This window comes from Erpetoichthys calabaricus, chromosome 4 (assembly GCF_900747795.2).
Source record: "Erpetoichthys calabaricus chromosome 4, fErpCal1.3, whole genome shotgun sequence".
In the NCBI taxonomy this organism is placed as follows: Eukaryota; Metazoa; Chordata; class Cladistia; order Polypteriformes; family Polypteridae; genus Erpetoichthys; species Erpetoichthys calabaricus.
The window spans coordinates 136266801-136289302 of NC_041397.2; the positions used below are offsets into that span (position 1 = coordinate 136266801).

The 22502-nt window shown below is 40.8% G+C and overlaps 1 protein-coding gene across 4 annotated transcripts in view; it reads left to right on the forward strand.

Annotated features, from left to right (window-relative positions):
* Positions 1-13933: 13933 nt before the first annotated feature.
* The window catches only part of ppef1 (protein phosphatase, EF-hand calcium binding domain 1), a 209986-nt gene continuing 201417 nt past the window's right edge, over positions 13934-22502 (forward strand). For 2 of the 4 annotated variants that reach the window (XR_007934848.1, XM_051927109.1), the window contains exon 1: positions 13934-14130. The gene's annotated coding sequence lies outside the window, so the exon portion shown is untranslated. The remainder of the gene's footprint in view (positions 14131-22502) is intronic. The other 2 variants (XM_051927111.1, XM_051927112.1) reach the window with 1 other exon arrangement.

The following is a 22502-nucleotide window of genomic DNA, read 5'->3' on the forward strand; positions in this document are numbered from 1 at the left end:
CGCCACAACTGTCTGATAGAACATCTGCAGCATCTTATTGCAGATGTTGAAGGACGCCAGTCTTCTAAGGAAGTATAGCTGGCTCTGTCCTCTCTTGCACAGAGAATCAGTATTGGCAGTCCAGTCCAATATATCATCCAGCTGCACTCCCAGGTATTTATAGGTCTGTACCCTCTGCACACAGTCACCTCTGATAATCACGGGGTCCAGGAGGGGCCTAGGTCTCCTAAAATCCACCACCAGCTCCTTGGTTTTGCTGGTGTTCAGGTGTAGGTGGTTTGAGTCGCACCATTTAACAAAGTCCTTGATGAGGTTCCTATACTCCTCTTCCTGCCTACTCCTGATGCAGCCCACGATAGCAGTGTTGTCAGCGAACTTTTGCACGTGGCAGGACTCCGAGTTGTATTAGAAGTCCGATGTATATAGGCTGAACAGGACCGGAGAAAGTACAGTCCCCTGTGGCGCTCCTGTGTTGCTGACCACAATGTCAGACCTGCAGTTCCCGAGACGCACATACTGAGGTCTGTTTGTAAGATACTCCACGATCCATGCCACTAGGTATGAATCTATTCCCATCTCTGTCAGCTTTTCCCTAAGGAGCAGAGGTTGGATGGTGTTGAAGGCGCTAGAGAAGTCTAGAAACATAATTCTTACAGTACCACTGCCTCTGTCCAAGTGGGAGAGTGATCGGTGTAGCATATAGATGATGGCATCCTCCGCTCCCACCTTCTCCTGGTATGCAAACTGCAGAGGGTCGAGGGCGTGGCATACCTGTGGCCTCAGGTGGTGAAGCAGCAGCCGCTCCATGGTCTTCATTACATGTGACGTCAGAGCGACAGGCCGGAAGTCGTTCAGCTCACTAAGATGTGATACCTTTGGGAATGGGGTGATACAAGATGTTTTCCAAAGCCTCGGGACTCTCCCCTGTTCCAGTGTCAGGTTGAAGATGTGCTGTAGAGGACTCCCCAGCTCCAGCGCACAGACCTTCAGCAGTCGTGGCGATACTCCATCTGGAACCGTTGCTTTGCTGGCACGAAGCCTCCTCAGCTCTATGCTCACCTGCGCTGCTATAATTGTGGGTGGGGATATCTCTCCAATGCTGGTATCAGCAGAAGGATGTGTGGAGGGTGTAGTACTCCGAGGTGAGAGTGGGTTAGGGTGGTCAAACCTGTTAAAGAAGTTGTTCATTTGGTTCTTCGCGTCTCTCTCGATGGTGGCACACCCCTTCGAGCTGCAGCCAGTAATGATCTTCATCCCATCCCACACTTCCTTCATGCTGTTATTCTGCAACTTCTGCTTCAGCTTTCTCCTATACTGCTCCTTCGCCACCCTGAACTGGACTCGGAGTTCCTTCTGCATGCGCTTGAGCTCATGCTGATCACCGCCTTTAAAAGCCCTTTTCTTCTGGTTCAAAAGGCCCTTGATGTCACTTGTAATCCACGGCTTGTTGTTAGCATAGCAGCATACTGTTCTTACTGGAAGTACAATGTCCATACAGAAGTTGATGTAGTCAGTAGTGCAGAACAACCTCCTCAATGTTCTCACTATGTGATCCTGCAGGATATCACAGTCCGTAGTTCCAAAGCATTCTCTCAGAACCTGCTCTGCCTCAGGGGACCACTTCCTGAATGAGCGTGTGGTTGTAGGTAGGACCCTCACTCTTGGTTTGTAGTGAGGCTGAAGCAGAACCAGAGGGTGGCGCTGTATGTGTCTTTAACGTTTGCATACAGTAAGTCAATAGTCTTATTTCCCCGGGTGTTACAATCCACATACTGGGAGAAGACAGGTAATGTTTTGTCCAGCGTCACATGGTTAAAATCTCCAGCGATGAGCACAAGCACTTCAGGATGCTGCGTTTGTAACCTAGCAACCACAGAATGGATGATGTCACTCGCTGTCTCCACGTGTGACCGAGGAGGGATGTAAACAATAACAACAATAACGTGTCCAAACTCTCTGGGCAAGTAATAGTGATGCAAACTTACGGCCAACAGTTCGATGTCCCTGCAGCAAGTGCAATAGTAAAAGACAAGCAGGAGTTAAGTTACACTTTAAATCATGTAATATTGATAAAATTCATAAATAATAACAATATGCAAAGTACATTTGAATATAGGCAACCATACAACCTGATAAATGGTGATGTGTAGTTTCAGGTGGCACACAGACTGGTTAGTTACTTAAAATGCCTCTAGTTTAGGTATCATTTGTGGTCAGCTTTCTTTAGAACAGGCCGCATGCCTGTCTCAATATGGCTGCTGAGATGTGCTCTTCATTGTATTGTCCTTTTCAGTTCATGGTGTGTGAGATAGTCTTTCATCAGTTTGGTAAGAGAGAGATTGAGGTAAAACAAGCAAATTTATAGATTTTCTGTCCATCCCCTAGAGCCAATAGGGGGTCATGGTACTTAAAGGCTTCTGATACAAGCCAGTTCCAAACAGCCATACTTCAGACCAATGGGGGAATAGAACACCTTCACACCTGCCCTCCTAACCATGTGTTAAGGTAAATCTTGGCAGGTAGGCAGTCTGGCTTTCCTGTGGGGGTTGACTGAGAGACTTCAGCAGAGAAATATTAGCCAAACTTGTTTGAGGTACTTTCCCCAACCCTGTCGTAAAATTACAAAGGAGAGAAAGGGGGAAGGGTTCTTAACCATCTAACCATTGCTGTTCTTATCAATGATAGACATTAGTGCTACAAGTTACCGATAAAAACATACAAAAATATTTATCAACTTGTATGCAAAATTTCACATCACAACAGAGTCCATATAACGAAGCCAGGCTGGTCTGACAACACAGTGGCACTATAAATGAAAGGCCAGAGTAGACTGCACCAAGGAGACTCAGGTCATTTGATGTGTGTACCAAGCTGCTGGAAATGTTTTCTCAGTCACTAGCCACTGTGTTGCTCTATGCTGTGGTCTCCAGGGGAAGCAACTTGAGCTCAAAAGAAGCACAATGCCTGAACAAACTTATCAAGAAAGCCTGGATGAATCCTGGACTCAATGGAAGCTGTTGTAGAAAAGAGGACATCGGCAAAATTGGAAAAAAAATAAACCCTCCATTTACTCCAGCAGGCTCTCTCTTGGACCATTTGTAACCACAGGCTCATTCCATCACAGTGTGCTAAGAAGCGCTTATGGGGGTCTTTTCTGCCCAGTACTATCAGGCATTTCAGTGCTTCCTCCGAGGCACTCATTAAGTTTATTTTGAAATGCCATTTTGAAATAACTGAACAAATATACATTTATTTATTTATATGTATTTATATTTATTTATTTATTTATTTTCTTTACCTATAAATTGATTGATTGCCTGTATTACTTGTTTTGTGAGTCTGTATCCTTGTTTTTATGTTTCTGCTTCTGTATGCATGTGAATTTCCCCTTGGAATTAATAAAGTGCATCTAATCTAATCAAATCGATGTACTTCAGTGCTTATTTTTAATTCTTTAAGCTGTTAATTAATAAGTGAAAAGGTACTTGAAAGTGTTGGAAGTGAGATACAGAAAGTTTCCTTGCTAACTAAATGTTTTAGATATGAAAGTCTTCTATTTCACACACCTGTTAGGTACAATTTACTAAACTTGCCTTCATCTGAGCAAATTAAAAAGAAACCAAACAAAAGAGCAATCACTTAGTTACAGGAAACTGATGAACAATTCAACGCAAACTACTACTATTAGCAATAGTCAGGGTAAAGGAAGGTTTTGTGCACAATATAAAAGTAAAAGTTAGCCAATTTTGCAATAGGATCTTCAGTTTATCCAAGCTCTCCTCCTCCATATCACTGGGGACAGCTGAATAGCTGAACTCTTGATGCAGTCCCAGCCCACACTGTTTCAGCTCATGCAGGGATGCAGTTTCCAGAAATTTAAAGAAGTAGAAGCACCCACTGACTTCTTATCATGAGATTTTCTCTCTCTCTGTCTCTCTCCATGTCTATTATTCAGTGACATCCAGGGCAGGTCTTGCAAGGAAGGGAAGTGTGGTTTACGTAGACCCCCTTGCTAGAAGAAAGGGAGGTCACTTCGATATACTCCATAGGAAAGTTTTACTGCTCAGACGTTGATCTTTGAGTCTTTCGAAAGTTTCTCATTTACTGTATATTATATGTAACATTCCTTTAGACAAAAGGGAGATATGCGATACATCTGAGGTAAAAGGAGTTTGAAAGGCATGTTATATTTTGTGAGTTCTCTTTCTAATCTAGTTTTCATCTCATTCAAGATATTTTTTTACTTATCATTATACAGATACCTTTTCCCAAGGTGTCTTACAACATCTGATATATAATAGGTGGATTTCATTTTCCAACTGGAGCACAGACAGATGAAATGACTTGCTCATGGTCTCATTGTCAGGATTGTGCAGGATTTGCAATCCAAAGCCTTAACCATTATGTCACAATGCCTGCCTTTTCTCCCTCAATGAGTATGATCTAATTGGAACACTGGAACATAAATTACAGCAACTAATAGTATTATGCACAAGTGAGGACAACAATTTTGTAATCACATTAAAGTGTTTTATTGCCAAAAGCAACTGTCCATACATTTCACTATATATTACTGAGCATACAATGCAAATACTTTCAAATTGTAAAAAAAATGTCAAGAAACTTCTTGGGACATCTAAGCCCATGGTGTGACTTGGCTGAGATGTCTGCACAAACTCAAGAGGAGACACTGTTGACAACACCGGGGTATTTTGTCTCAGGAGAAAAATCACAGAAGCATGAGACAAAAGAATACATCTCAGCTTTATTTCTTTCTGATCTCATTGTTGTGTAGGATAAGCCAAAAAGATATTAAGGATCCCTTTTTTGATTTTTCATTCCTATACTAGTTCTTGTATTCCTATATTCATTGCCTTGGGGGCCCTTCTTGTAAAAAAAACTGGTTGTGTTTTCACATCTGAAGCACATCCTAGAGTAGGTGTCTTATTTAGCGTCACATAGAGACTTAGTGGTAGCAGATTGAATTGTCAACTTTAATTCTGATTGTCCAATGCATTGCCAATTACACTACACTTCCTAAAATAAAACGGGCTGCTTTGAATTAAACAGCAGTATGGGTGTGAAATGCTTACGTATGAATCAATATACTGAGCAGTGAAACAGAGCCTGAATTTTCACCTTGTAAAATTGGTTTAATGTAAAGGAAGTCCATACAAAATGCATGGATTAGAGATCACTATGTTATGTTAATCCTCCAATGTTTTCACATTGTTATATTCAGTATTTTTGTTAGTCCATACATTTTTAAACTCTGATGTCCAACGGAGTCATGGAATCTAACAGCTGTCCCAGTAGCAAAATATATAAGGCAGATATTAGTTCTTAATAGGACTTCTATTAACTGTATGTTAAACATAAATATGATCGTATCAGTGGCAAATTAAAGATGCCTTTCTGTCTAAGTGCATGTCTTCTAACAGTGGGAAGAAACCCACACAAATATAGTGAGAATATGCAAACTGCATACAGAAGGCACTCCATTTGTGGATCAAACGAGTGTTCAAGCAAAAACAAATGCTGTGAAAGGAAGCATTTGGCACAAATGCCATTCCCAGTTCTAGTAATGTTTACAGAACTTTCTGAATCATTTCTCTGGCATCACACTTCAAAAGCTCTTGGCTAAGAAATAATCTCTGAATGCGGGTGCTTCTTAGAATTGGGATTGCAGGTACAGGCAGTAATTACAGTCCACATACTGTAAGTGTAATGTTGTTTCATATTCTTGTCTATCAGGCAGTACAGAGGACTTGTACAAGAGGGCACATTTTAATATAATTAATGGTCTTCTTCTTCTTCATGTGGTTCATCTGTTTCAGATGTTGCTTGTCAAGTAAAAGCTTCAACAAATGACACAAAAATCTGATGTTCATGTGACCTTATCATAAAGGTAAACCTGGTTCTTTTGAGCAAGATTTAAAAAGGGGAATTCTGAAATGTCAGAGTGATTAACAGGCTTAAAGAAAGAGGTGCCAAATTTATACCAAAAATCTAAAAGTGTGGATTTGAGATTTCAGCAGGATGTTTAGGTCTTCAATTCAAAAGCTCAATCATGTTGGAGCATACTGTAATGCACAAAAGTTTTTTTCTAGAAATAGTTTCTTTAACATTACATGTATTTGAGACTTTATGAACATATGATTAGCTTTCTGACATTTGAATCATCTGACATAACAAGTTTCCTATTCTTTCATGGATGTATTTGATATTGTTTGCTGCTGCTTAAGTTGCACTCCCCATTCAAGCTCATTGCTTCATTAATTTTGTCATCTTCGTTCTCCATGAAAATGTAAGATTAAAAAGGTTTCTTGGAAATCATTTCAAACAAGGTGGAGTAAGTAACAAATGGAAATAGTATGGTGTTTCTGTGGAGTATTCCTTCAACAAATATAGGATTCCCTTGAAAAGAAACTATACAGTATATACAAGGAGTACCCTGTCTACTCCAGTCTGAGTACCTGAGAATACATCTTTATGCAGAATTGAAAACTTCTACCAATCAAAATGGCAGAATTCTTCAGTGTTTGAATAAATGGCTTCTTACTGTGTGACACATTGGAAGTTAAAACATATGTCCTTCATTTAAAGGATCTTTTAGTTACATATCAGAGTAAACATTCAGAATGTTAAGGCCTTATTATACAATTAATTTCATAGATCACAATGTTATAATTTAGCAGAATGTGCTTTTAACATTAAATGCCAACAATACAATGATTAGGAGTGGAAACAGATGTGCACAGGCGTGGTCAGCCTATAGAAATGGATATCGCATTGTTTTTTTTGTTTTTTTTAATTTTATTTATTAATTTTATTGTAATCATTCCATACAAATAGATCCATTTATATAAAAAAGGATTGAAGACAAATCAAACCCCACCCTTGAGAAGGAGAGCATGGCCAAAGGAGAATTGCTAAGGGCTTTTTAATAGGGCAAAAATAAACAAGGAAAAAAAAAAAAAAAAAAAAAAAAAAAAAAAATATATATATATATATATATATATATATATATATATATATATATATATATATATATATATATATATATATATATAAATAAATGGAGAAGGAAGAGAAATGCGGAAATAATTATTTCTTCTTATTCTAAAATATTATTGATTAGATCCGCATTGTTGTCTGTGAGCCTAATCTATTTGAATAAAATTGTAAGCCATTTGTATATTAATTTGTTTGTTAGCAAATCACACAAAAACTTCTAAAATGATTTGCACGCCATTTTGCATGTGCGTTGCTGTCGCTCCAACTTAAAACATAGACTATATGTCATGTAAGGTTGAAAGGTTGTAATAGGAGGGGGTCGACCCAAACAACAGCACCAATGTGAGGACAACAATTTCCATCAGGCAGCAGGAGTGTACTGGGGCTGATGGGAGGAAATCATCATCTGCACGGATAAACACTTGTACCAGCCAAATCACTATTTCATTTAAGACCACAGACTCAGTGTTTTGAACTCAAATAATCTTGATAACTATTTCATTGTCTTAGAATATGTTGTTTTGTTCCCATTATGGGTTATGTTTAGCCATAATGAATTGTGTAAAGATTGATTGTGCCCATTTTATTTGCTTTCTTATCTTTACCCATTATACAAATATGTCTAAACAAGTTTGGGTACTGCAGCTAGTTTAACGCATACAAATGGATGACTTACCATGCAAAAAGTTTAGATACTTACTCAGTGTTTTAATAAATGTATGGCCTTTTTATCAAAATATTAGAAGGTTTGTAATTTTCAAGGAGGTTAAAGGTGTTACGTGCAGGATACAGATAGCAGTGGTAAGCTATTTGACTTAACATAGACAGTGAAGAGAGGTGAGGTTTGTTGGAGTAGTATGTAGCCTCTTGTAAAATGTGTTTTCTTTGACCGTATATACTTGCAGATAAGTTCTCCCGCAGATAAGTTGGGGATTGATTTGACCATATTATTTCTGGTATTTTATAATGTCGGTTGTATAAGTCGAATGCGGAAAACTCACGCTATTGATCCAAGAGATTATGATATGCTAACGCCCACCTGAGAATATAACCAGGGAGCTCAGTGCCTTTTTTTTTTCTATGTATTGTGCCTACGTGATCACATGGTAATACCTGAATTATTCTGAAGCATCATTTACAATGTTTTGTGTGTCTCACACCCTCATACACCTTTATTGTAAGAGCATCCCTTATCTATGATGGAGTGTTCGATCAGAAGAAAATATGAAGCTGGTTTTAAATTAAAAGTCATTGAAGTGCCGAAAGAAATTGGTAACTGCGCTGCTACAACTAAATTCGATGTGTCTGAGAAACTGGTGCGAGATTGGAGAAGGCAAGAAGATGTAAAAAAAAAATGTAAGCATCGCATTTTTGAACGGGCGTATAAGTCGGGGTCTGATTTTATGATTGATTTTTCTGGTTTCAAGACTTATATGTGAGTATATATGGTAATTGGTTTATATGGGAAGGGAACAAGTAAATGTGTGAGATTATTAAATTGCACTCCAATCATGTATAAACCTTGAAGGATATCTGGTGCACAACAGATGGTCATGCTGGTGCCATGGATAGAAAATAAAATGTCTCCCTTCTAAAGAAGAAACAGGAATAAGTCAAAATCCACACTATTAATGTTTCCCAGTTTTACAGGATTGTCCATTAGTTGAGAATGACATTAAAAACAGCCAATTGTACTTTATATTATCTCCACACTTTGGTGGGGAAAAAGAAGTTATGATTTTGGTGAAAATTAAAGTTTTTAAAGAACACATGTTCCAGGGAGATTGCACTCCTTCTTAGATATACCTGCCTTTCCAGAAATTGTAGCTTTGTATTTGAGCAATGACAGTATATACTATACTGCTGAAACATTGTGCCTGAAAGAGAATGGTAAATAAGAATGCATTGTATGCCCCTTTATGCATTAAACAAATTAAATCACAGTCACACTAAAGTGAACCTTGTTAAAAATTACTTTAATTTCTAGCAACTGTTTGATTTTTTCAACTTTACATTTTTCATATTCACCCTAACACAGACCTTTTTTAGAGCTCACCAACTGCACTCAGTAGATACCATTCACTGATCTTTTTGAATTAAACTGAATCATTACCCACAAACTTACTGCATGTTTCTCATTCATTTGATTCTCAAACTGAATCATTACCGACAAACGAGACACATAATTCTTGTTCTCTTGCTTCTCAAACCATACAAATGAGCTGCATGATTTTCTCTTTCACTGATTCTTTAGAATCCAAACTGAGTTATTACTCAATAATGAATTGCACAATTCTCATTCACTTAATTCCAGTAATGTCAAAAAGGAGAGTATGCAAGTTCATTACAACTGAAATAAAGTGCATTGCCCACTCATTTTTGATTATTAGTAAATGTGTCTCTCCCTAGCATGTGCAATAAATAATAAAACATTCTGCTATGGTAGGTATAAATCATTGTGATTTTTCCAAAGGGGGTTAGACCCAAAAATATTTTCCTTGCACCAGACCCACATCCTAGTTGTGCATCAAATGAATGAAATAAATCAATTCAGAGAGTTGAAAGAGCCAAAATCAGTAATGTTATTTGTAATGCCCATAACTAATGTTGAGGTGATTATAAAAATCAAACAGGTGTAGAAGAATATCCTCCAGTGATATATTCAGATCCTCATTGACTCAATGGCATGTTGCACTATAGTGTGCTATTCAGCTAATGGTGGACATACCATTGGAGACTTTTTTTAAATGCTTATGGAAGACCCCATCATCCCTTTATGTTATGGCAGTACATTATGGAAGCAGCCAATTGTCAATTTGTAGTCAATGGTTAATTTAATGACAAGTCTTTGGAATATTGGAAGCAAGTTGTAGTCTCAGGATAAACCCAGATTATATGTGGGGTGTCAGGAATCACACCAACATCCTGTTTCGGGTTTATATTCTTACAAATCAGAACAGAACTAATGATTTTCCTGTTCTTTACAAAGACCTTAAATTTGGTTTATTTTATCTTGGAGAAATAATCCATTCATCCATCTTGCAAACTGAGAGCAGGGTCACGTGGAAGTTGGAACCTTTCCCAGCAATTATCTGACACAAGGCAGGAACAATCTAAATTTGAACACACACACACACATGCGCACACACACGCACGCTCACACACACACACACTAGTTTAGCCTCGACAATCCACTTAACCCACATATCTTTGGAAAGAAACTGAAGCACCTGGAGGAAATCCATGTGGAACCAAGGAGAAAACTTCACACAGGAAGTACGCAATACTTGAACCCTGGCCTTCCTGTTACAAAACAGAAATACTATAGTACTATACCACCCTGCCTGATTAAATAGTGACAAAGTAAAATCTGTTGTGTTAGTTGCTGGCTAAAGCTGAATGTATCTGTCTTTAGGACATGGTGAAGACTAGGTAACTCTGATGTCCATCCATCCATCCATCCATCCATCCATCCATCCATCCATCCATCCTCTTCCGCTTATCCGAGATCGGGTCGCGGGGGCAGCAGCTTGAGCAGAGATACCCAGACTTTCCTCTCCCCGGCCACTTCTGCTAGCTCTTCTGGGGGAATTCCAAGGCATTCCCAGGCCAGCTGAGAGACATAGTCCCTCTAGCGTGTCCTGGGTCTTCCCCGGGGCCTCCTCCCGGTTAGACATGCCCAGAACACCTCACCAGGGAGGCGTCCAGGAGGCATCCTGATCAGATGCCGAGCCACCTCATCTGACTCCTCCCGATGCGGAGGAGCAGTGGCTCTACTCTGAGCTCCTCCCGGATGACCGAGTTTCTCACCCTATCTTTAAGGGAAAGCCCAGACACCCTGTGGACTCATTTCAGCCGCTTGTATTTGCGATCTCGTTCTTTTGTCACTACCCATAGCTCATGACCATAGGTGAGGGGAGGAACATAGAGCAACTGGTAAATTGAGAGCTTTGCCTTTTGGCTCAGCTCCTTTTTCACCACGACAGACCGATACAGAGTCCACATCACTGCGGACGCTGCACCAATCTGCCTGTCAATCTCCTGCTCTATTTTTCCCTCAGTTGTGAACTGAGATACTTGAACTCCTCCACTTGGGGCAGGATCTCGCTCCCAATCCTAAGAGGGCACTCTATCCTTTTCCGGTTGAGGACCATGGTCTCAGGTTTGGAGGTGCTGATTCCCATTCCAGCCACTTCACACTCGGCTGCGAACCGATCCAGAGAGAGCTGAAGATCACGGCCTGATGAAGCAAACAGGACAGCATTATCTGCAAAAAGCAGTGACCCGATCCTGAGCCCACCAAACCGGACCCCCTCAACACCCTGGCTGCGTCTAGAAATTCTGTCCATAAAAGTTATGAATAGAATTGGTGACAAAGGGCAGCCCTGGCGAAGTCCAACTCTCACTGGAAACAGGTTTGACTTAATGCCAGCAATGTCCCCAGGCTCTGCTTCCTCATTGGAAGACATGTTAGTGGAATTGAGAAAGTCTTCGAAGTACTCCCCACACTGACCCATAATGTCCCAAGTCGAGGTCAGCAGCGCACCATCCCCACCATAATGTGAATTTCCCCTTGGGATTAATAATCTATCTATCTATCTATCTATCTATCTATCTATCTATCTATCTATCTATCTATCTATCTATCTATCTATCTATCTATCTATCTATCTATCTATCTATCTATCTATCTATCTATCTATCTATCTATCTATCTATCTATCTATCTATCTATCTATCTATCTATCTACAGTGTTGACACAGCACTGCTTCCCCCTCCTGAGATGCTGGATGGTGGACCAGAATCTCCTCGAAGCCATCTGAAAGTCGTTCTCCATGGCCTTCCCAAACTCCTCCCACACCCGAGTTTTTGCCTCAGAAACCACCAAAGCCGCATTCCGCTTGTCCTGCCGGTACCTGTTAGCCGCCTCTGGAGTCCCACAGGACAAAAGGGTCCAGTAGGACTCCTTCTTCAGCTTGACGGCATCCCTCACCGCCGGTGTCCACCAACAGGTTCGGGGATTTCCACCATGACAGGCACCGACCACCTTACGGCCACAGCTCCTGTCAGCCGCCTCAACAATAGAGACACAGAACATGGCCCATTCAGACTCATAGTCCCCCACCTCCCTCGGGACGTGGTCGAAGTTCTGCCGGAGGTAGGAGTTGAAGCTACTTCTGACAGGGGACTCTGCCAGACGTTCCCAGCAGACCCTCACAATATGTTTAGGCCTACCAGGCCTGACCGGCATCCTCCCCCACCATCGAAGCCAACTCACCACCAGGTGGTGATCAGTTGACAGCTCCGCCCCTCTCTTCACCCAAATGTCCAGGACATACAGCCGCAAGTTCAATGACACAACCACGAAGTCGATCATCAAACTGAGGCCTAGGGTGTCCTGGTGCCAGGTGCCAGGTGCCTGAACATGGTGTTTGTTATGGACAATCCGTGGCGAGCACAGAAGTCCAATAACAAAACACCACTCGGGTTCAGATCAGGGGGGCCATTCCTCCAATCACTCCCTTCCAGGTCTCACTGTCATTGCCCACGTGAGCATTGAAGTCTCCCAGCAGAACGAGGGAGTCTCCAGCAGGTGCGCCCTCTAGCACCCCCTCCAGGTACTCCAAAAAGTGTGGGTACTCCAGACTGCTGTTCGGCACATATGCGCAAACAACAGTTAGGACCCGTCTCACCACCCGAACCCCAGTGATCAGGCTCCAAGTCTGGGGACAATAAGTATGCCCACACCTGCTCAGCGCCTCTCACCGGGTGCAACTCCAGAGTGATAGAGAGTCCAGCCCCTCTCAAGGAGACTAGTTCCAGAGTCCACGCTGTGCGTCAAGGTGAGCTTGACTATATCTAGCCGGAACCTCTCAACCTCGCGCACTAGCTCAGGCTCCTTCCCCTTCAGAGAGGTGACATTCCATGTCCCAAGAGCCAGCTTCTGTAGCCGAGGATCGGACCGCCAAGGTCCCTGCCTTCGGTCACCACCCGACTCACACTCCACCCAACCTCCTTGGCCCCTCCTACAGATGGTGAGCCCATGGGAAGGGGGACCCACGTTGCCTCTTTGGGCTGTGCCTGGCCAAGCCTCATGGGTGCAGGCAATGGCCACCAGGCACTTGCCATCCAGCCCGACCTCCAGGCCTGGCTCCAGAGGGGGGCCCCGGTGACCCGCCTCCGGGCGAGGGAAAATGCCATCCATTGTTTGTATGCATCATAGGAGGTTTTCTGAACCGCTCTTTGTCACGTCCCTCGCCTAGGACTAGTTTGCCTTGGATGACCCTACCAGGGGCATAAAGCCCCCGACAACAGAGCTCCTAGGATCATTGGGACACGTAAACCCCTCAACCACGATAAGGTGACGGCTCGAGGAGGGGAACTCTGATGTCTAAAATCATAAAATTGAAAAACTGTGTGCTTAGTTTTTCACCTGATTGTAAGTGCAAGTGCTTTGACTTAGCAACGTGCCTTTTGGCTCAATGGCAATGCACGCATTCTTCCTTCCCACTCTTATAATTTAATTCAAACTTTAATAAGTGAAGAATAAGAAATCATCCCAACATGCTGCATAAAATTAATCTAAATGTCTATGTAGCGATATTTATATTAGAGTTTAAGCGCTTTCTTTACATTCTTTAAAATTACTCTCCTTCTTGATATCCCTTTAAAGTAGGGGTCCAGTAGATCTGGACTCTAGCATCTGCTGTGCTGAGCTAATTTATTATAAACAAAAAAGATGGCCTATATTTGTTAGACAGCTGCAGTGCAATACAGCCTCTGGGTGGGAAAAAAAATAAAATCTTACATGCGAAAGCATAATTACTAACTCATTTCGATCTGTTGATTGCATGTACTCATACAGCACTAAAGATTCTTCAGCTTTTGGTTAGTAAGGAGCAGCTGTGGAGATCAGCAGTGTTTTCGAAAGAGAGACAACTGTCTGCATCACGAGGAGCAGGAGGAGGAGGAGGTGGAGGTGGAGGATTAATAATGCAGCATGAAAGCTGAGGGTGGTGAGAGGGAGATGTAGATTAAACGAACACAGCTGGACTCGTAGAAGCACCTTTGATTAAACGGACTTTCTTAATCTGCTTAGACTTAAAATGAAGGTAATTGATGCAACTTGATTCTTTCTTCTTTGTCCCCAATCTGACTAGAGTATTTATTTGTTAGCAGTTCTGTTGATTCAGAAATAGATGCATGCTGGGGATATAATCTGTCTCTTACCTGAAAAGTAAACAGTGAATGTTGGGAAGATTATGCTGTCTATAACCTGTTTAGTAGTTGTGTTAATATGTTTGCATTTCAAAAGAAAAAGAACGCAAAAAACAGCTTTGGCAAAAGAGATTCACTTTGTCTGTGTTTAAATGTAGGTGATAAGGCACTTGTATTTTCTACTGTCCTTCTTTTCTTCCTTTGTTTTTTTTAATGTCACGCATAATGCTTTCAGAGCAGTCATTTGCTATCGTGCAAAACTGAGTTTGTACATTTCAATTTTTAAAAGGCATTATGTAAACTTTATAATGAAAGTGTAAATATACTCCTCCTTTGAGAAATGGGTGTGGCAAAGTTCTGTTGGAGTGTTGATTGGTTAGCCATACAATATTTCAATGAATGTGTTTTTTGATATACTGTACAAAAGGATAAAATCTGAGAAATAGAAAAACGTTTTTGAATAGGTGGGCAATGCTAAGCAAATTGATGGCATGGGTATACACCACTTCACCAAAAGACATGTTAAGCCCGCCCAAGTAAGAGTCCATGGCAACTGATTAATTTTTTACTCTCTTTGATGACATTTATCTTTGAGGGAGTTAAAGTTCAGCATTTTTAGCATATTGCATTGAGAGTAACACACGGAACTGATTAAGTCCAGGTCAGCTGAGGCAGGCATAAATACACCCCTGACCTGTTGGACTGTTTACAGGTTTATGTACATAGGAGCTTAATACCTGACTTTTAAGTGCACCAGGACCCAGGTCTCACCTGGGTGTTCTTGCTTTGGCCAGAAGTTTAGAAAAAATGAATTTATACTTGCTCTTAGGCAGTGCTTCTGTGATACTTCACTTTCCTTCTGTTCAGAGTCAGACTTCTAGTGTACTCTTCTAAATTTAGCTTCTGCTGTTAGTATAATTTCAGGATATTGTCCATATAATACATGTTAGGAATCAACTACTTTATAGGGCCTCCATAGCTCTGACAGATGAAAGAACGATTACAGCATCACAGATACATATGCATTAAAGGTCAGGCACATCAAAAAAACTGAATATCTATGTGATCGTGCCATCTGGTTGATCCTGGTAGTTGCCCAGACTAGCTTCATTTTCCTCATTGAATGAAATAATGTGAGTCAATTGGACAAACAGTGGGACAAACTTTCTACACAAATTTGTGCTTTCTAAAATGTATGGTGCAAATGATTGAGCTTTATTGGGATATTGTTTGTTCTGTACATGCCTCTGTTGAGGTGGTATGGAGGCGCAGTGGTAGCATTGCTGCCTCATAATAAGTTTGCATGTTGTTCCTGTGTCTGTGTGAGTTTGCTCTGGTATTCTCCTGGAGTCCATAGATATGCAAGTTAGGTGAATTGATTTTGCTAAATTGGCCCTAGTGTGTGGCTGTGGGTGTGTGTGGGTGTGTGATAGACTGGCGGCCTCTCCAGGATTTGTTCCTGCTTTATGCCTAAGCTAGCTGGAATAGACTCCAGTACAATGTGACTGAGGTCTAGATTAAGCAGGTTAGAAAATGACATGAAATTCCTTGCATTGAGTTCCTATAGTTTAGAGAGGTAGAAGAATGTGAACATTAGGGAAAGTGCGCAGCTTCAATGTGGGTCAACCAAAGATGCTATTTTATTGATGGATAAAGATAAGCCTGAATGGTACAGTGGTTCGTTTACTATGTAAATGCTCTCTCATTTACTAGTCATTTTTATAACAATAAATGGTGTAGTTGAGGTGTTCAGGGTGTGTTGTTCTGGTGCACTCTAGAGTAATGGATGAATACTCAGAATACTTAACCACCATTGTGTATAAGGTGTATCCCTTCTTGAGAGTGTAGGAATTTTTTTGTAATGAGACTAAATTGAAGGGGAGTAAGGTCAGGTGGATCGGAAGTGGATTCAAATTGTTCTATCATGGTGTGGATAGGAGGAGAAATGGAGTAGGGTTATTCTGAAGGAACAGTATGTCAAGAGTGTTTTGGAGGTGAAAAGAGTGTCAGACAGAGTAATGATTATCAAGCTGGAAATTGGAGGTGTGATGATGAATGTTGTTAGTGCATATGCCCCAGAAGATGGATGTGAAATGGATGAGAAAGAAGATTTCTGGAGTGAGTTGGATGAAGCGATGAATCGTGTACCCAAGGGACAGAAAGTGGTGATTGGAGCGGATATCAATGGACATGTTTGTGAAGGGAACATGGGAGATGAGGAGGTGATGGGTAGGTATGGTGTCAAGGAGAGGAATGAAGAAGGTCAGAGGATAGTGGATTTTGCCAAAAGGATGGACATGGCTGTGTTGAATACGTATTTTAAGAAGAGGGAGGAAAATAGGGTTACATACAAGAGTGGAGGAAGATGCACACAGGTAGATTACATCCTATGCAGAAGAGTCAATCTGAAGGAGATTGAAGACTGTAAAGTGGTGGCAGGGGATAGTACAGTTAAGCAGCATAGGATGGTGATCTGTAGGATGACATTGGAGATCAACAAGAGGAAGAGAGTGAGGGCAGAGCCAAGAATCAAATGGTGGAAGTTGAAAAAGGAAGACTGCAAGGTTGAGTTTAGGGAGAAGGTGAGACAGGCACTGGGTGGTAGTGAAGAATTAGCAGACAGTTGGGAAACTACAGCAGATGTAGTAAGGATGACAGCAAGAAGGGTGCTTGGCGTGACATCTGGACAGAGGAAGGAGGAAAAGGAAACCTGGTGGTGGAATGAGGAAGTACATGAGAGTATACAGCAGAAGAGGATGGCAAAGAAGAAGTGGGATAGTCATAGAGATGCAGAAAGTAGACAAGAGTACAAGGAGATAAGGCACAAGGTGAAGAGAGAGGTGGCGAAGGCTAAAGAAAAGGCATATGATGAGTTGCATAAGAGGCTGGACACTAAGGAGGGAGAAAAGGACCTGTACCGATTGGGTAGACAGAGGGACAGAGCTGGGAAAGATGTGCAGCAGGTTCAAGGTAATAAAGGATAAAGATGGAAATGTACTCACAAGCGAGGAGAGTGTGTTGAGCAGATGGAAAGAGTACTTTGATTGAATGAAGAGAACGAGAGAGAGAAAAGGTTGGATGATGTGGAGATAGTGAATCAGGAAATGTACCGGATTAGCAAGGAGGAAGTAAGGACAGCTATGAAGAGGATGAAGAATGGAAAAGTCATTGGTCGAAATGACATACCTATGGAAGCATGGAGGTGTTTAGAAGAGAAGGCAGTGGAGTTTTTAACCAGATTGTTTAATGTAATCTTGAAAAGTGAGAGGATACCTGAGGAGTGGAGAAGAAGTGTACTGGTGCCGATATTTAAGAATAAGGGGGATGTGCAGGACTGCAGTAACTACAGGGGGATAAAATTGATGAGCCACAGCATGAAGTTATGGGAAAGAATAGTGGAAGCTAGGTTAAGAAGTGAGGTGATGATTAGTGAGCAGCAGTATGGTATCATGCCAAGAAAGAGCACCACAGATGCGATGTTTGCTCTGAGGGTGTTGATGGAGAAGTATAGAGAAGGCCATAAGGAGTTGCAATTCGTCTTTGTGGACCTGGATAAAGCATAAGACAGGGTGCCTTGAGAGGAGTTGTGGTATTGTATGAGGAAGTTGGGAGTGGCAGAGAAGTATGTAAGAGTTGTACAGGATATGTACGAGGGAAGTGTGACCATGGTGAAGTCTGTGGTGGGAGTGACGGATGCATTCAAGGTGGAGGTGGGATTACATCAGGGATCGGCGTTGAGACCTTTCTTATTTGCAATGGTGATGGACAGGTTGACAGACAAGATTAGACAAGAGTCCCCGTGGACTATGATGTTTGCTGATGACATTGAGATCTGTAGTGATAGTAGGAAGCAGGTTGACAAGACCCTGGAGAGGTGGAGATATGCTCTAGAGAGGATAGGAATGACGGTCAGTAGGAACAAGACAGAATACATATGTGTAAATGAGAGGGAGGTCAGTGGAATGGTGAGGATGCAAGGAGTAGAGTTGGCGAAGGTGGATGAGTTTAAATACTTGGGATCAACAGTACAGAGTAATGGGGATTGTGGAAGAGAGGTGAAAAAGAGAGTGCAGGCAGAGTGGAATGGGTGGAGAAGAGTGTCAGGAGTAATTTGTGACAGACAGATATCAGCAAGAGTGAAAGGGAAGGTCTACAGGACAGTAGTGAGACCAGCTATGTTATATGGGTTGGAGATGGTGGCACTGACCAGAAAGCAGGAGACAGATCTGGAGGTGGCAGAGTTGAATATGCTAAGATTTGCATTGAGTGTGGCAAGGATGGATAGGATTAGAAATGAGTACATTAGAGGGTCAGTTTACGTTGGACAGTTGCGAGACAAAGTCAGAGAGGCGAGATTGCGCTGGTATGGACATGTGCAGAGGAAAGATGGTGGGTATATTGGGAGAAGGATGTTAAGGATAGAGCTGCCAGCTAAGAGAAAAAGAGGAAGGCCTAAGAGAAGGTTTATGGATATGGTGAAAGAGGACATGCAGGTAATGGGTGTAAAAGAACAAGATGCAGAGGACAGAAAGATATGGAAGAAGATGATCTGCTGTGGCGACCCCTAACGGGAGCAGCTGAAAGAAGAAGAAGAGCTAATTTTGCATATGTATTCCTTTTTCTAAGTCTCTTTGGGTTTTTGAGGCTCCTGGACTCACTTTTGCTATTCAATCTTTTGTTTTAAGGCGGTTAAAATATATTTATGTTTTTCTTTGGCACCATCTTGAAATTCTATATGTGTTGCTCCTTTGTTTATGCATCTTTAAGGAGTTGGTATGGCGTGATATTCAGGAAGTGACATCATTCATCCTCCGGTAGCTTCTTGTCCATTCTAGGGAAATGGAAACCATGTGTTTCACTCTTTCTTCTCCCGCAGTGAGAACCCCAACTCAAACCAGCAAGATGCTTAACAGACTGGTGTGTGTGATTTAAAAACGGTAAAAAGAAAAGGTTAAAATGGGTCAGAAAACAGACACTGAAGGGTGGATTTCTCAGAGATTCCATACTTTTGCCCATTTTAATCTTTTCTTTTTATTTGGCCATTTCATATTTTTTATTTAAAATTCGGGCTGTTAGGCCAGCATCCCAGAGTTGTCTTTTAAGTGCTGCAGATGACAACCGTATTTGTTGTATATTTAGGGAAGCACCCAATTGAGCACATATAAGACGTCTGTTTCTTAAGCTACACACTCCAATGTTCTTATCCTCTTTTACAGTTGGGCATATGGCTCTTTCACTTCTTCTCTTACCCTGGCTAGATACAGATTACCCTTCCCTCATAACAGTAATGGAAAGCACTGAATGGATTCCCTTTGTTTTTTTGCCACATCTGTCACATGGAATAACCTTAAATTTGCAAAACAACAACAGGTTGATGTGTTTCATGAGAAAGCTGTTTTAATGTTGCCCATTTTAGAACCCAGATTTGAATTTTAGGAATGCCAGTACCTTGAAACCCATGGAAAGACAACTGACTTGATTTAATGAACATAATTACATGTTTCGGCTGTGCTAACACAATTACAAAGGTTTCTCTAATAACCAATTAGCATTTAGGCATTATTAATTATGGATGAGCCAAAGGAATTCACCATTAGGACACTGGAGTAGTGGCTGCTAATAATGGGGCTTTACAGTCATATGTAATTAATAAACTATAAATCAGTAAATTCAAGAAATAATAGCCATTTGCAATTTGGCTATATTTTAAATCATTATAATGATACCTTGATAATAAAAAGCATTGATTTCTATCAAAAACATGTAGTTGTAGTAGAGTGTTGTGCTGTGTTAGAAATTATGGATGCAGTGAGAAGTCAAGCAAAATGACACCTTTTATTGGCTAACTAAAAAGATTACAATATGCAAGCTTTCGAGGCAACTCAGGCCCCTTCTTCAGGCAAAAACATGAAAATTTCTGAATGATTCCAAGCTTTTGACCACTAGCATGTGTACATGTGCATGTGGGTGTGGGTGTGTGTGTGTGTGTATGTAAAGCGTGGGCAAAAGTAGGTTTACAGTTGTTCATATGGAAAAAGACATGAAGGAATGATTATTACAATAACTAACTCAATAGCTTTATTAACTTTATTAGCTCAAAAGAATGGCACAATGGCACAGTGCACTCAGGTACAGTGATTGTAAATGCTCAGATTGCTGGCCTTCATTATTTACACATTCTTGTTGTCCACTGGCTGATAACAACAATAACTATAACAGCATTTATAATAATAACAATAAGACAAATAAGAAGACGAGACAAATACAAATAAAGAATACAATAATTAATAAATAAATAATAATACAAGAATAAACTCTGTATTTTATATAGATTGTGAAATGATCAGACTCAACACACTTAAAAAGGTTTGGGGCAGCCACCCGTATAATTTTCCTAGCTGCAATGGGTTCTGAAAATAAAGACAGATGTGTCCTTGATGGAGTCCAAAACAAGACTGAAGATTGTTGGAAAAAATGGCGGCTTTAAATGCCAAAACCGGAAGTGACACACTTCTGGGTGCCGGAACCTGACGTGACGTACCTCTGAATGCTGGGAGCAGACGTGACGTCTTCAGGGTTGAATCAGACAGATTTTCCTGTTTTGTTGTCTGCAGAGACAACAGAAGAAGGTTTACCGCACCCCGCCACCCCCTGGCCTGGCGTGGAATTACCTTCACTTGGTCCATACAGCTCCCTCTTATTCGCACATGTGTGACAAGATATATATATTTCAAAGGTTTAATGTTTTATTTTTCCTTAATTTTGTTAATTACAACCCCTTCCAATCTAAGCAAATGGTTTTCAGACTGGGGGCATGGTCCTGGTGAGGTTAATACAATTATAAAGATTGTCTTTAAATTGCCTGTTTTTTAAATAAACATACAGGTAACTGAAAGTGATCTGTGGTTGTCACATAAAAGTAGTCATATATCAAATGGGTGTCTGGTTGCACTTGAGGGAACAAAAAAAGAGGCTTAAAAAGACCATTGGTTACACAGCAGCTGAACTCAGGTGTCAACATTCAACTGTGCTTCAAGTCCACAGTGCTGTCTCATGATGCTCTACCAGACTCCACTCCTGTCTTTCTAAATCGAAGCCTTTCAATGCTCCCTTTGGCTCCAGGAGAACAGGCTCCCTCTCTCTTTTACTCCTTACAGCAGCGATTATTTTCAAAAAAGAGCCTTTCAGGGGAATGCTGCCTCCCTCAAACATTCCCAAACCCCCCTACACAAGTAGCCTGTATATTCCTGTCCTCCATTGTTAGATAATTTCTAGTTTTCATGAACTTGTTTTTGTATCTTCATTTTTAGAACAGTTTTAGATACTGTCAGACTAAGGCAGAATAATATACATTGTAGATGAATTTTTAACAGTTTTGAATTGTACAATACATATATCTAACATTGCATTTTAGTGTTATTAATATTAATTAAGAGCAGAAAGCTGTTGTTTCAGACAGAGTTACCAGTGTTTGGTATCCTTCATCCTTCCTTTAAAAATAAATACAGGAGTAGGTTAAAGTTAGAAGGAGAGCTATGCTTAAATTTATGAACACTGGAACCTGATATTGAGAATACAGAATTCAGAATGTGAGTTACTTTCCTCTTTTTTGACCTGAAGTTAAATATAATTATTATTTTATGCTTCATTTGATCTTGATTCATATATAGCTGTATACTTTTTGTAAATTAAAATTATGGAAATTTTAGGCTTTCCATTTTTTTCCTTATTATACCTTGCTATTGTTCTTACATTAAAAATAATTTGTTTAAAAAGTAATAATAATAATAAATTTTATTTATAATGCGGTTTATATTTTAGCAATCTCAAAGTGCTACAGAGTAAAAATAAAATAATAAAACAAGAAAATCTATTTATACTTTAACAAAATGTCTTTCTGAAAAGATGAGTCGACTGTGGGGCTCTCAGGTAGTCAGGGAGGGCGTTCCACAGTCTCGGCGCCACAGATGAAAAAGCCCTATCACCCATACTGCGAAGCTTGGTTCTAGGGACTTGGAGAGTGTTAGTGTGTACAGAGCGGAGGGTGCGTGAGGAGGTATGAGGGGTAAGGAGTTCCTGTAAGTAAAGGGGGGCATGTCCATAAATGCACTGATGGGTGAGGAGAACAACATTGTACTCTATTCTGAGTGGGACAGGGAGCCAGTGAAGGGTTTTCAGGATTGGTGTGATATGGTCATGCTTTCGCACCCTCATCAGGATCCTGGCAGACCAAAAAGTATTTGAACATTCGAGAAACTAAAAGACA